This window comes from Callithrix jacchus, chromosome 19, assembly GCF_049354715.1.
Source record: "Callithrix jacchus isolate 240 chromosome 19, calJac240_pri, whole genome shotgun sequence".
Lineage (NCBI taxonomy): Eukaryota > Metazoa > Chordata > Mammalia > Primates > Cebidae > Callithrix > Callithrix jacchus.
The window spans coordinates 3841735-3857036 of record NC_133520.1 but is presented as its reverse complement, the minus strand read 5'-3'; the positions used below and the strand labels follow the sequence as shown (position 1 = coordinate 3857036).

Here is a 15302-nt window from a genome sequence, read left to right as displayed (position 1 = left end):
GTGGGGTTGGCACAGCCGCAGTGCCCACAGCACCCTGCACAGGAAGGGCCAGGAGTGCCCAGTCACTGGACATGAACTCAGCACCCAGGTCAAGCCCCTGCCTCCCGCTTGAAGCTGCCTTCCTAACTGCTTGGGGGCTTGGGACAGAAGACACCCATGTAGACAGATGTAAGAGGGGCTTAAGGCTTCACCAGCACCCTCTTGAACCTCCTCATGCTCTCAGAGCAGGGAAGGGTGGGGGAAAATGTTTACACTCGATCCACAATCTGTGCTTCCAGTCCCTCACCCTATGTGGCCCCAAAGCTGCCTGGTTTTTACATTTCCTTTTTTTCTGCCTTCTTCCTCTGTGCCCACTTACGTCTCTCCCCTCCCTTTGATTGGACTTGAGCTTCTGGGTCCTGGGCCCTGGGTGGCTACCAAGAGCTGCTCCCTGTTCCCATGTCCTCTCTCCAGCTTTGCTGTTTCTCTGCTACCTAATCTCAGTGACTGTGAAAGGACATTGTGTCTGAGCCATGGCTGGCCGCTGGCTGGTCCCCCAACCTGCCCCTTTCTGTTGTTTAGATGGCCATCTCCTGCCTGGTCTCCTTGGTTGTAAAATCTCTGTACTGTTAAGTTTTTGGTGGGAGGTTGTAATAAATTCCAATGAGCTGCCACTTCCCTGGATATGTCAAGAGGTTGATGGCAACTAGGTCAATTCTGGCAGAGACCAGGCCCCCAACTCAGCCCCAGTCACCCTGTTTTACACATGTGGTCAAGCACTGGGTGCTCAGAGGGTCAGGCCCTTGCACTCACCTCCCCTGCCCCATTCATTATGACCCCTGGAGCTTCCTTTGCCTTGCTTTCTAGCACATCCCTGCTGCAGTGGCAAACCTGAGATTTCCCCATGAGCTTGACAGCCAAGGAGGTGCCCTGTCTCCCAAGGCCAATGCCAGCATGTGCATGGTTCACAGAAAAGGACCCTAGGCTCAGAATTTTGAGAATTGCCTGCTCCTAATGTTTCTTCCAGTCAGGGGGTTCCTCTCAGTAAGTTCCCAAATTCTTACTTATTTAAAAAAGACTAGACCCTCTCTAAAGACTGTTCCATTTTAACATGCCCTGATTCTGCATCTGTGGGTTTGTGAGAGAGAGCTAGCTGGCGGTGAGAGCCTTGAGGAGGGCTAGTGTTACCTCACTAGCCTTTATCACTTTTTTTCCTTCTCTTTTTAAAAATAAAACCAGACTCTGTTCTGAAAATAAAAAACTCGAGTCATGTGACAAGCTTCCTGTGTGGTTTGTTTTAAGATCTTCTCTGTCTTTGTTTCCTTACCAAGTTTTAAATGTCACTATGACATTCGCCATTATTTTATAGGTTTGTGTTAACATTATGGGAGCACCTTGGCCCTTTCCTTCTAGGCGGTGGCATGTGGCTCATTTAATGGAGTCTGCCCGACAGCAATTTTGTCCATCACCCTGGGCTCTCTCTCCCACTTTTCTTTCCTTCCTTCCTTCTTTCTTTTTCTTTCTTTCTGAGCTCGGGTCTCACTCTGTCACCCAGGCTGGAGTGAAGTAGTGCCATCATAGTTCACAGCAGCCTGGAACTCCTGGGCTCAAGCAATCCTCCTCCCTCAGCCTACCAAGTAGCTGGGACTACAGGTGTGTGCCACCATGCCCAGCTCCCCATTTCTCTCTAAGAGTAGCTTTCCAAAGGAGAACATCTTGGCCAGGCATGGTGGCTCATGCCTATAATTCCAGCACTTTGGGTGGCTGAGGTGGGTGGATCATGAGGTCAAGAGATCGGGACCATCCTGGTTAACAAAGTGAGACACCGTCTCTACTAAAAATACAAAAAATTTAGCTTGGCATGGTGGTGCGTGACTGTAGTCCCAGCTACTCAGGAGGCTGAGGCAGGAGAATTGCTTGAACCCAGGAGATGGAGGTTGTGGTGAGCCGAGATTGCGCCATTGCACTCCAGCCTGGGTAACAAGAGCGAAACTCTGTCTCAGAAAAACAAAAGGCAAACAAAGGGAAACATCTTGAGAAACTAAGTTTTAAATACTGTGCCTTCCTTTATCTCTCTTGCCCCATCCAGAAGCACAGATTCTTATGTGTGAATAAGAAGAAAAAGGCTATGGGTTTTCATTTGGTTTTATTTTAACATGAAAGGTAGTATTAAGTCTAAAGAATAACAACGGGTCTGCCTCAAAATAAACACATAGTGGTTTTCTTTCTTTCTTTCTTTCCTTAAAGATGGGGTTTCACCATGATGGCCAGGCTGGTCTTAAACTCCTGACCTCAGGTGATACACCCACTTCGGCCTCCCAAAGTGCTAGAATTATAGGCGTGAGCCACCACGCCCAGCTCACATAGTGGTTAGTACACAGGCAGCCAGTATTATACAGCCCGCTCTGTTTTGTGACCCTAGCTTTTTGCTTCTGGCTGTGCCAAAAGCAATGCAGGGGTTAGACTCAGGAGAGCCCGAGAGGTGAGATCTGAGAGTAGATGTTCCTGGGAGCCTGAGCTCTCTCTGCCTCTCATGAGCTGTGGCTTTGCCCATCATCTGGCCTCCTGGAACTTCATTATTTATAAAACTGGAGTGACCACAGAAGACACATGGGAAATGGTCCTAAAATTGCTGTTTACTATGGAATGTTATGCAAATATTAAAGAGAATGAGAATTAGTTGCATAGACCACTCTGTTGGCCTGCAGATGGCCAGAATGTGTTGATGAGTGAGGAAAAGAAATTGCAAACAATTTTTTATAGTATGAATCCATTATTTTTCCTTTTCTTGAGACAGAGTCTTGCTCTGTCACCAGGCACCAGGCTAGATTGCAGTGGCATGACCTCGGTTCACTGCAATGTCCGCCTCCTGGGTTCAAGCAATTCTCCTGCCTCAGCCTCCCAAGTAGCTGGGACTACAGGCACGCACCACCACACCAAGCTAATTTTTGTATTTTAGTAGAGATGGGGTTTCACCATGTTGGCCAGGATGGTCTCGATCTCTCAACCTTGTCATCAGCCCACCTTGGCTTCCCAAAGTGCTGGGATTACAGGTGTAAGCCATTATGCCCAGCCAGTATGATTCCATTTTCTAAGGAAAGAAGTTATGAAAAAGACCTCCCTGAATATATATATGAGTGTGACTGAATGAGAGGAGAAACATGAACAGGTGTGTATAAGGTGTTAACACACTTTGCTGGGGACACAGGGAACAGAACAAAGGGGATGGCATGAGAGACGACAAGGGGAAGAAGCTTAAAGTAAAACTGAAAATATACATATAAGTGAAATACAGAATGAAAATTCTATTAGAGTTAATAGCACATTGACCATGTACACACATTTTCTCCCTCTCTCCAAACAATATAACAATTCTGAAAAGAATTTTTTTTTGGTAAATTCTCAAGGATCAAAGAGCCAAACTTAATGGAGAAGAGATAGGAACAAAGTTTTAAAAGCCCTTTTCAACTTGGGCCCAGCAGCACAGCTCCTGTAAAGAAGGGTGTTGGGGCTGAGCACGGTGGCTCATGCCTGTAATCCCAGCAATTTGGGAGGCTGAGGGAGTGCAGATCACGAGATCAGGAGGTTGAGACCATCCTGGCTAACATAGTGAAACTCAGTCTCTACTAAAAATACAAAAAATTATTAGCCAGGCATAGTGGCATGCATCTGTAGTCCCAGCTGCCTGGGAGGCTGAGGCAGGAGAATTGCTTGAACCCAGAAAGTGAAAGTTGCAGTGAGCCAAGATTGCACCACTGCACTCCAGCCTGGGTGACAGAGCGAGACTCCATCTCAAAAAAAAAAAAAAGGTGTTGGCTGGGTGCAGTGGCTCATGCCTGTAATTCCAGCACTTTGGGAGGCTGAGGTGGGTGGATCATCTGAGGTCAGGAGTTTAAGACCAGTCTGTCCAAGAGATGGTGAAACCCTGTCTCTACTAAAAATACAAAAATTAGCTGGGCCTGGTGGCTTGTGCCTGTAGTTTCAGCTATTTGGGAGGCTGAGGTGGGAGAATTGCTTGAACCCGGGAGGAGAGGCTTCAGAGGGCTGAGATTATACCACTGTACTCGGTTCTTGGTGACAGAGCAAGACTGTCTACAAAAGAAAAAAAAAGAACTATTCTGCCACCTGCCACCAATGAGGGGGTGACACCAGAATATGACATCAGCATTTACAAGCACATCCATAGAGTGGATGTCAAGCAGTGTGACCCTTGGGCCTTGGGAACTCAAGGAGACTCAGAACTTTGCCATAAACAGACAGGGATTCCAGACACGCTAACACTAGGCTCAACAAAGCTGTTTGGGCTGAAGGAATAAGGAATGTTCCATACCATATCCATGTGCAGCTGTAAAGAAAGCATAACAAGGTTAAAGAGTCACTAAACAAACTCTATTCTGGTTACCTGTGTGCCTATTGCCAGTTTCAGAAACTGGCAGTCAGTCATTGTGGATGAAAACAAGCCGCTGTCAAATAAAATTATAAAACTGCAAAAATGAACAAATGAATTAATAAATAACTGTCCAAGTGGCAGCAGCGTGGGCAGCTGGCTCCTGCTGAGTGGAGGAACTTCTGTCTGTGTGCTACAAAGGGAGTTATGGATAAGAGGCCAGGGGACCCTCAGAACCTTACAACCCTCAGGGATTAGGGGCAGGGAGAATTAAGTGAAGGTCTACATATGGAGTGTTGTAAACCATATGCTCTATTTCCCTGCCCTGATTTCAGAATCCTGGCAGCCAGGCCCAAACAAAAGACCTCCATATTTCAGCATTTAGAGGTCACCCAATAGGCCAGCTTCACCATCAGCCTGACCTCCTACACAGTAAAGTCCAATGTTCAATAAACCATAACTACACAGAACATTTGATTAGCTTTTAGGACTTCATTCTTAAAATATCCTCAGACAGCCTGAGTGCAGTGACATGCCTGTAATCCCAGCACTTTGGGAAGCTGAGGCGAGCAGATCACAAGATCAGGAGATCAAGACCACCTAACTAACACAGTGAAACTCCGTCTCTACTAAAAATAAAAAAATTAGCCCAGTGCGGTGGCACATGCCTGTAGTTCCAGCTACTCAGGAGGCTAATTCAGGAGAATCGCTTGAACCCAGAAGGTGAAGGATACAGTGAGCTGAGATTGCACCACTGCACTCCAGCCTGGGAGACCGAGTGAGACTCTGTCACAAAAAACAACAAAAAAGAAATTCTTATACAGCCAAGAATGCGTGGGATGGGTTTTCGGTATGAAAAAAACAGACCAGGCTGGGCATGGTTACTCATGCCTGTAATCCAAGGACTTTGGAGGCCAAGGCGAGTGGATCACCTGAGGTCGGGAGTTCAAGACCAGCCTAACCAACATGGTGAAACCCCGTCTTTATGAAAAAAATTAAAAATGAAAAAAACAGATCAAAACAATTTAAAAATGATCCTGGAAAAAAAGGGAAACAGCAATGCTGTTAACATGTTTAAAACAAGCTGTCCTTCTTTACGAGAACCCCCCAGTTGGTTGCTGTCTGAGTGGTGCGGCCTCATCACCACCACAGCCATTCTCGGAGATCTGTTTCTTGGGGACATGGCTCCCAACTTTGAGGCCAATACCACAGTCGGCTGCATCTGTTTCCAGGAACTTTCTGGGAGACTCACGGGACATTCTCTTTCCTACCCTCGGGACTTTATCCCAGTGTGCACCACAGAGCTTGGCAGAGCTGAAAAGCTGGCACCAGAATTTGCCAAGTGGAATGTCGAGCTGATTCCCCTTTCAATAGACAGTGTTGAGGAAGGCCTTTCCTGGAGAAAAATCACAAATGCTTCCAATGGTAAACAGCCCACAGAAGTCACCTTTTCCCATTATTGATGTTAAGAATCATGACCTTGCCATCCTGTTGGGCATGCTGGATCCAGCAGAGAAGGATAAAAAGGGTGTGCCTATGACAGCTCATGTGGTGGTGTTTGTTTTCAGTCCTGATAAGAGCTGAAATTCTCTATCCTCTACCCAGCTACCACTGGCAGGAACTTTGATGACATTCTCAGGGTATTCATCTCTCTCCAGCTGACAGCAGAAAAGAGGGTGGCCACACCAGTTGACCGGAAGAATGGGGATAGTGTGACGGTCCTTCCAACAATCCCTGAAAAGGAAGCCAAGAGACTTCTCACAAAAGGAGTCTTTACTAAAGAGCTCTCATCTGGCAAGAAATCCTCCACTACACTCCCAGTCTTAAGTCTCTTTGAGGAGTTGGTGCTGAGAGCCAGAGGATGTCAAATGCCAATCATGTTTGCTTGCAGCAGTTCCATAAAAAAATACTGGTGTCATCAAAGCCAAGGTTTTTAGGTTGCTATACTACTTGCTTATTAAATGAAAATGTCACTAAAAGTTTCTTGGGATTCTTTACTCTTCACTTTCATCAGCACTCAATTCTGTTCATAAACCAGCACTCTCTACTTGTTCTCTTTGAAATATGTTCTGTATTTAAAATTCAACTCTTTTTGGACTTGCGCAGGGCTTGTGACCAATGAGGTCATATTGGTTGATGGTTGAAAACGTTTGCTTCACTCCATCAGAGAATGACTATCAAATTTTTTAAATTGTCCTTTCTGTCACCCATTTTGAAGAGCTGCAGAACTTGAGGTTCAACTTCCTCTGTAAATTTCGAAGTATGAAACCCAGGGACTTAGAGTAACTCAGATGCTCTTTAATATTCTGTGTTTTGATCACAGCTGGGAAAAAAGCTTTTTAATTCTGTACCTTTCTAGTAGATAACTGAAATGAAGAGCAGAGGCAGAGGCCTTCACATATTTTGTTATAAAAAACTGAAAAGTTTCTATCAAAATGGAGAGACTGCAGAAAAGGCTTTCCTTGGCTTGCAAGGAGGTGCAGCAGGTGTGAGCAATACTAGTGCCATGTGCCTTTCACACAGGGTTTGCATGCATCAGTCTAATTTCTAATTATGTGTACACGAAAGAGTACACAAAGTGAAGAGAAGAGAGAATTACTGAAAATGTTTTATTAGAGAACTCTTCCTGCAGTGGGTTTCTATTTTCTGGATTCTACTTTTTGCAACAAATAAAATCCTTTGTTAATACCAGAAAACAAACAAACAAACAAACAAAAAACCCAAGCAAGTAAAAAGATTATAGCCCAAAAGAGATATGACACTGCATCTGTAAGACGGGGCAGGACACTGTGGACAAACAAGCAGGCAGGGAATGAAAACTGAACTTTGAAACTCAATAGATGAAGTTCTATTGAATAAAAATTCAATAGAAGGGTTCGTCTATAAAATTAAAGACATTTCTCTGAAAGGGCAAATAGAAATAGGAGAAAATATATGACTATTAGAAACTCAATTTGGGAAACAAAATATGATTGACTAGATTTCTAGGAGACTAATGAAAAAACAGAAGGAGGAAATTATTTTTTAAAAAAGAAAGAAAGAAAACATTCTGGAAGTGAAGGACACATATTCCTTAAGAATGTAGAGAAACTCTCCTGACCTCAAAACACCACAACAATCAACACAGAAGACTTCTGTGTCTACATGTTGTGGGGGTGGTTTCTTCTCACCACCAAGGTAGCAATCAATTCTGCAGTAGGCACCAGCTGGGTGTTCTCCAGTTTAATTCTTACACTATTTAGAGATAGCATCAAATCCCACAGGTAGAGTGCTCAGTTCCCAAGACTGCCCACCCTCTAGACATCAGTCATAAGTCCAGGCCTCAAGAACATCTAAGACCAACTGGCTTCAATTTGAGGTTCTCATGCTTCTCTCTTTTAGTTCAATTAATTTGCTAGAGCTGCTCAGAGAACTCAGGGAAACACAATTACCAGTTTATTTTAAGGATATCACAAATAATACCAAAGAAGAAAATGCAGAGGGTGAGGTACAGGGAAAAAAGTACACAGCTTCCAAGCCTTCCCCAGGTGCACCCTCCTCCCAGGTGCGCCCTCCTCACCAGGTGTGCCCTCCTCCCCAGGTGCTCCCTCCTCCCCAGGTGCTTCCTCCTCCAGGAACCTCCACATGTTCCACTACTTGGAAGCTCTCTGAAGCAGGTTCCTTTGAGTTTCTATGGAGGCTGCACATGAGCATGACTGATTACACCACTGGCTATTGATGATCAACTTAACCTTTAGTCCCGTCTCCCCTTCCCAGATGTGAGAAGGAAAGGAGTGTGGCTGAACATCTCAGCCTGCCAATCCTACCTTGGTCCTTCCTGTGACCAGCCCCCATCCTGAAGCTGTCTAAAGGCTGCCAGCCATCAATGAATCATTAGTATATAAAACATACAATTTGGAGATTCTAAGGATTTTAGGAGTTTCTATGCCAGAAAAAGGGGTTGAAAACCAAATACATATTTAACAGTATTACATTGCTGAATTAAAAAGGGTACTAAATGGCCTGCACAACAACAGCAATGAAGACCCCAAATTCTGAAACTGTTGTAATATCAGCAATAAAAAGAAGATGCAAACCCTGTGTGAAAAGCACATGGCACTAGTGCTCACACCTGCTACACCTCCTTGGAAGCCAAGAGAAGCCTTTTCTGCAGTCTCCCCATCTGATAGAAACTTTTCACAATTTTTTAATAGCAAAATATTTAAGTCTCTTCCCTTCCTCCTCACGTCAATTGTCTACTAAAAAAGTACAGAATTAAAAATGAGCAAGCAGAGCAGACCAAGGCCCCAAATTTTAAAACTATTGTAGGGGAGGACTCAAGATGGCGCTGTGAGAACAACCCAGGATTGGAGCTCTTCTCGTTGAATCCACAAATGGTGAGTCAGAGCGGCATTTCCAGACTGATCTTTGTTGCCCACAGAACGGGGAAACTCCCAAGTACAAAAAAGACACGGGACGCCAGGCAGTAGGTCTGCCTGGCGAAGCTGGCAGCAGGGGTGGTGGCGGCCGGCCCTACCCAGCAATCCCCACAGGGCGCGCTTGTCCGGGTGCCCTGTGGAACCGGCAACCTGAGACTTGAGAGGGCTGGACTTGAGACTGAACGAGACTTGGACAGTAGGCCAGCCCAGGGGATTGCAGGGATTGGGATAACCAGTGGGACGAACAAAACCGAGATTTCAAACTATCCCGAGCAGACAGTCTGAGATGCTCTGTGGGGGAGGGGCGTCCACCACTACCGAGGCAACCCGCCCCAACTGAGATACACGCCCACTGCTGACGCAGCCGGCTGTTGCCGAGGCAACCCACCCCAACTGAGATACATGCCCACTGCTGACGCAGCCAGCCGTTGCTGAGGCAACCCGTCCCTACTGAGATACACGCCCACTGCTGACGCAGCCTGCCGTTGCTGAGGCAACACGCTACAACAAAGAGACTCCGCCATGCCCTGTGGCGGAGACCACAGCAGAGCCGGCAGGAACAGCGCGAATCACACAACAGCAGGGCGGAGCCTCGGCAGCCAAACAGTGGCTAGTCTGCCTTCTAGCTGGGCAGGACACCTGATCGGACATCCAAAAATAAAGCCCAAACCCCTCAACACAGAGCATTTGAGAAAAAAAAAAGAAAAAGGGTTTTTTAATGAGCTCTGTTGCAGCATAATAAAACATAGCAGCCTAACAGCCCTGAATAAACAACAGAGTGCACAGCTCAGCAATTAAACCCCTATAAAGTACAAACTGTCTCCTCAAGCAGCTCCCTGACCCCTCTATATCCAAAAGACTGACATTAGGCAGGCATCATCCTGGGACAAAGAGAGCAGAAAAAGAAACTGGTAGCATCCCTCGCTGTGCCACAGCTACTAGAGGTGCACCCCAGACAAGCAGGGTCTGGAGCGGACCTCAGCAGTCATACAGCGAAGGGGCTAGACTGGTAGAAGGAAAACCAAGTAACAGAAATACTTCATCATCAACATTCTGGGTGTCCACTCAGAGACCCAAACGAAAAGTCAGCAACTACGCAGACGACCAGCGGACAAATCCACAAAGATGGGAAGAAACCAGCGCAAAAAGGAGGAAAACACCCGAAACCAGAACACCTTGCCTCCTAGAAAGGACCAAAACTCCTCACCAGCAAGGGAACAAAGCTGGACGGAGAATGACTGTGACGAAATGACGGAATTAGACTTCAGAAGATGGATAATGAGAAACTTTTGTGAGCTAAAAGAACATGTATTAAATCAATGCAAAGAAACTAAGAACCTTGAAAAAAGATTTGAAAAAGATTCGAGGAAATGATAACAAGAATGGATACCTTAGAGAGGAATATGAATGAATTAAAGGAGCTGAAAAACACAATACGAGAACTTCGCGAAGCAAACACACGTTTCAATAGCCGAATTGACCAAGCAGAAGAAAGAATATCTGAAGTCGAACACCAACTCGATGAAATAAAACGAGAAACCAAGATCAGAGAAAAAAGCGCAAAAAGGAATGAACAAAGTCTCCAAGAAATGTGGGACTATGTGAAAAGACCTAACCTACGTTTGATAGGTGTACCAGAAGGGGACGAAGAGAATGAATCCAAGCTGGAAAATACTCTTCAGGACATCATCCAGGAAAATTTCCCCCACCTAGCAAGACAGGCCAACACTCAAATGCAGGAAATACAGAGAACACCACAAAGATATTCTGCAAGAAGAGCAACCCCAAGGCACATAATCTTCAGATTCAACAGGGTTGAAATAAAGGAGAGAATACTAAGGGCAGCCAGAGAGAAAGGTCATGTCACCCACAAAGGGAAGCCCATCAGACTCACAGCAGATATCTCGGCAGAAACACTACAAGCCAGAAGAGAGTGGGGGCCAATATTGAACATTCTTAAAGAAAAGAACTTTCAACCCAGAATTTCATATCCAGCCAAACTGAGCTTCAGAAGTGAAGGAAGAATAAAATCCTTTGCGAACAAACAAGTACTCAGAGATTTTGTCACCACCAGGCCTGCTTTACAAGAGCTCCTAAAAGAGGCACGACACATAGAAAGGATCAATCAGTACCAGCCATTCCAAAATCACACTGAATGCTAAAGAGCTTCAACATAATGAAGAATCTACAACAACTAACAGGCAAAACAGCCACTTAGCATCAAATGGCAGTATCAAAGTCACACATAACAATATTAACCCTAAAGGTAAATGGACTAAATGCACCAATCAAAAGACACAGACTGGCAAATTAGATAAAAATCCAAAACCCATCAGTGTGCTGTATCCAGGAAACCCATCTCACATGCAAGGATACACAAAGGCTCAAAATAAAGGGATGGAGGAAGATTTACCAAGCTAATGGAAAGCAAAAAAAAGCAGGAGTTGCAATTCTCATCTCTGATAAAATAGACTTTAAAGCAACAAAGATCAAAAGAGACAAAGAAGGCCATTACATAATGGTAAAAGAATCGATACAACAAGAAGAGCTAACGATCCTAAACATATATGGACCCAACACAGGAGCACCCAGATACATAAGGCAAGCTCTTAATGACTTACAAAGAGACTTAGACTCCCACACAATAATAGTGGGAGACATGAACACTCCACTGTCAATACTAGACAGATCAACCAGACAGAAAACCAACAAGGATATCCAGGGCTTGAACTCAGACCTGGAGCAAGCAAACCTGGTGGACATTTACAGAGCTCTCCACCCCAAATCCACAGAATACACATTCTTCTCAGCACCACATCACACCTACTCTAAAATTGACCACATAATTGGAAGTAAAGCACTGCTCAACAAATGCAAAACAACTGAAATCATAACAAACAGCCTCTCAGACCATAGTGCAATCAAGTTAGAACTCAGAATTCAGAAACCGACCCAGAACCGCACAGCTTCATGGAAACTGAACAACTGGCTCTTGAATGTTGACTGGGTAAACAACGAAATGAAGGCAGAAATAAAGAAGTTCTTCGAAACCAATGAGAACGAAGACACAACGTGCCAGAGACTCTGGGACACATTTAAAGCAGTCTCTAGAGGAAAGTATATAGCAATAAGTGCCCATATGAGGAGAATGGAGAGATCCAAAATTGACACCCTATAGTCAAAATTGAAAGAGCTAGAGGAGCAAGATCAAAAAAACTCAAAACCCAGCAGAAGACAAGAAATTACTAAGATCAGAGCTGAGCTGAAGGAGATTGAGACACGAAAAAACCTTCAAAAAATCAATAAATCCAAGAGCTGGTTTTTTGAAAAGATCAACAAAATAGACAGACCACTAGCCAGATTGAATAAAAATAAAAGAGAGAACAACCAAATAGATGCAATAAAAAATGATAAAGGGGAAATCACCACAGATTCCACAGAAATTCAAACCATCTTCAGAGAATATTACAAAAAACTCTATGCGCATAAACTAGTAAACCTGGAAGAAATGGATAAATTCCTGGACTCCTGTGTCCTCCCAAGCCTAAACCAGGAGGAAGCTGAAACTATGAATAGACCAATAACAAGGTCAGAAGTCGAGGCAGCAATTAAGAGCCTACCACACAAAAAAAGCCCAGGTCCAGACGGGTTCACAGCCAAATTCTACCAGACACACAAGGAGGAGCTGGTACCATTCCTTCTAAAACTATTTCAAACAATCCAAAAAGAGGGAATCCTTCCCAAATCATTTTATGAGACCAACATCATCCTGATACCAAAACCCGGCAGAGACCCAACGAGAAAAGAAAACTTCAGGCCAATATCCATGATGAACATAGATGCAAAAATCTTCAATAAAATATTGGCAAGCCGATTGCAACAGCAAATCAAAAAACTTATTCATCATGATCAAGTAGGATTCATCCCAGTGATGCAAGGCTGGTTCAACATACGCAAGTCTATCAACGTAATTCACCACATAAACAGAACCAAAAACAAAAACCACATGATTATCTCAATTGACGCTGAGAAGGCATTTGACAAAATTCAACAGCCCTTTATGCTAAAAACACTCAATAAACTCGGTATCGATGGAACGTATCTCAAAGTAATAAAAGCTATTTATGACAAACCAACAGCCAATATCATACTGAATGGCCAAAAACAGGAAGCATTCCCTTTGAAATCTGGCACTAGACAAGGATGCCCTCTCTCACCACTCCTATTCAATATAGTACTGGAAGTTCTAGCCAGAGCAATCAGGCAAGTAAAAGAAATAAAGGGTATTCAAATAGGAAAGGTGGAAGCCAAATTGTCTCTATTTGCAGACGACATGATAGTATACCTAGAAGATTCCATTGCCTCAGCCCAAAAACTCCTGAAACTGATAAACAACTTCAGCAAAGTCTCAGGATATAAAATCAATGTGCAAAAATCACAAGCATTCGTCTACACCAATAACAGACTTAAAGAAAGCCAAATCAAGAGCGAACTGCCATTCGCAACTGCTACAAAAAGAATAAAATACCTTGGAATACAACTCACAAGGAACTTAAGGGACCTCTTCAAGGAGAACTACAAACCACTGCTCAACGAAATCAGAGAGGACACAAACATGGAGAAACATTCCATGTTCATGGTTAGGAAGAATTAATATCGTGAAAATGGCTATACTGCCCAAAGTAATTTACAGAATCAACGCTATCCCCATCAAGGTACCATTGACTTTCTTCACAGAACTGGAGAAAACCACCATGAACTTCATATGGAACCAAAAGGGAGCCCGCATAGCCAAGTCAATTCTAAGCAAAAAGAACACAGCGGGGGGCATCACACTACCGGATTTCAAACTATACTACAAGGCTACAGTAATCAAAACAGCATGGTACTGGTACCAAAACAGAGATATAGACCAATGGAACAAAACAGAGGCACCGGAGGCAACACAACATACATACAACTATACAATCTTTGATAAACCTGACAAAAACAAGCAATGGGGTAAGGATTCCATGTTTAACAAATGGTGTTGGGAAAACTGGCTAGCCATGTGCAGAAAGCAGAAACTGGACCGCTTCCTGACACCTTACACTAAAATTAACTCCAGATGGATTAAAGACTTAAACATAAGACCTGGCACCATAAAAACCCTAGAAGGAAATCTAGGCAAAACTATCCAGGACATAGGAGTAGGCAAGGACTTCATGAACAAAACACCAAAAGCATTGGCAACAAAAGCCAAAATAGACAAATGGGACCTAATCAAACTCCACAGCTTCTGCACGGCAAAAGAAACAGTCACTAGAGTGGATCGGCAACCAACAGATTGGGAAAAAATTTTCGCAGTCTACCTATCTGACAAAGGGCTGATTTCCAGAATTTACAAACAACTCAAGCAGATTTACAGGAAAAAAACAAACAAGCCCATTCAAAAGTGGGCAAAGGATATGAACAGATACTTTACGAACGAAGACATATATGAGGCCAACAATCATATGAAAAAATGCTCATCGTCACTGGTCATCAGAGAGATGCAAATCAAAACCACATTGAGATACCATCTCATGCCAGTTAGAATGGCGATCATTAAAAAATCTGGAGACAACAGATGCTGGAGAGGATGTGGAGAAAAAGGAACACTTTTACACTGTTGGTGGGAGTGTAAATTAGTTCAACCATTGTCGAAGACAATGTGGCGATTCCTCAAGGCCTTAGAAATAGAAATTCCATTTGACCCAGCAATCCCATTACTGGTTATATATCCAAAAGACTATAAATCGTTCTATTATAAGGACACATGTACACGAATGTTCATTGCAGCACTGTTTACAATAGCAAAGACCTGGAATCAACCCAAATGCCCATTGATAATAGACTGGATTGGAAAAATGTGGCACATATACACCATGGAATATTATGCAGCAATCAGAAATGATGAGCTCGTGTCATTTGTAGGGACATGGATGAATCTGGAGAACGTCATCCTCAGCAAACTGACACAAGAACAGAAAATGAAACACCGCATATTCTCACTCATAGGTGGGTGATGAAAAATGAGAACACATGGACACAGAAAGGGGAGTACTAAACACTGGGGTCTATTAGGGGGAAAAGGGGAGGGCCATTGGTAGGGGGAGGTGGGGAGGGATAGCCTGGGGAGAAATGCCAAATGTGGGTGAAGGGGAGAAGGAAAGCAAAGCACACTGCCATGTGTGTACCTACGCAACTGTCTTGCATGCTGTGCTCATGTACCCCAAAACGTATAATTCAATAAAAAATTAAAAAAAAGGTATTGTAATATAAGGAATAAAAAGAAGTTCCTAAAAGTTTCCAGAGAGAAAAATAATGTGTCATAAAAACAAATAAGAAATGTAATAACATTGATTTTCTTAGCGTATGTACCATTTGCTAGAATGCAATGCTTTCCTAATTCTGAGGGAAAATTATATTTAACACCGGCTTTTCATACCCAGCCAAATTATCAAAAAGTTATGAGGGTTGAATAAAGATATTTGACA

General features: G+C 43.8%; 1 pseudogene; it reads left to right on the top strand.

Moving 5' to 3' along the window:
- The first annotated feature begins 5436 nt into the window (after positions 1-5436).
- Positions 5437-6303, top strand: LOC100399317 (peroxiredoxin-6 pseudogene; annotated as a pseudogene).
- The last annotated feature ends 8999 nt before the right edge of the window (positions 6304-15302 follow it).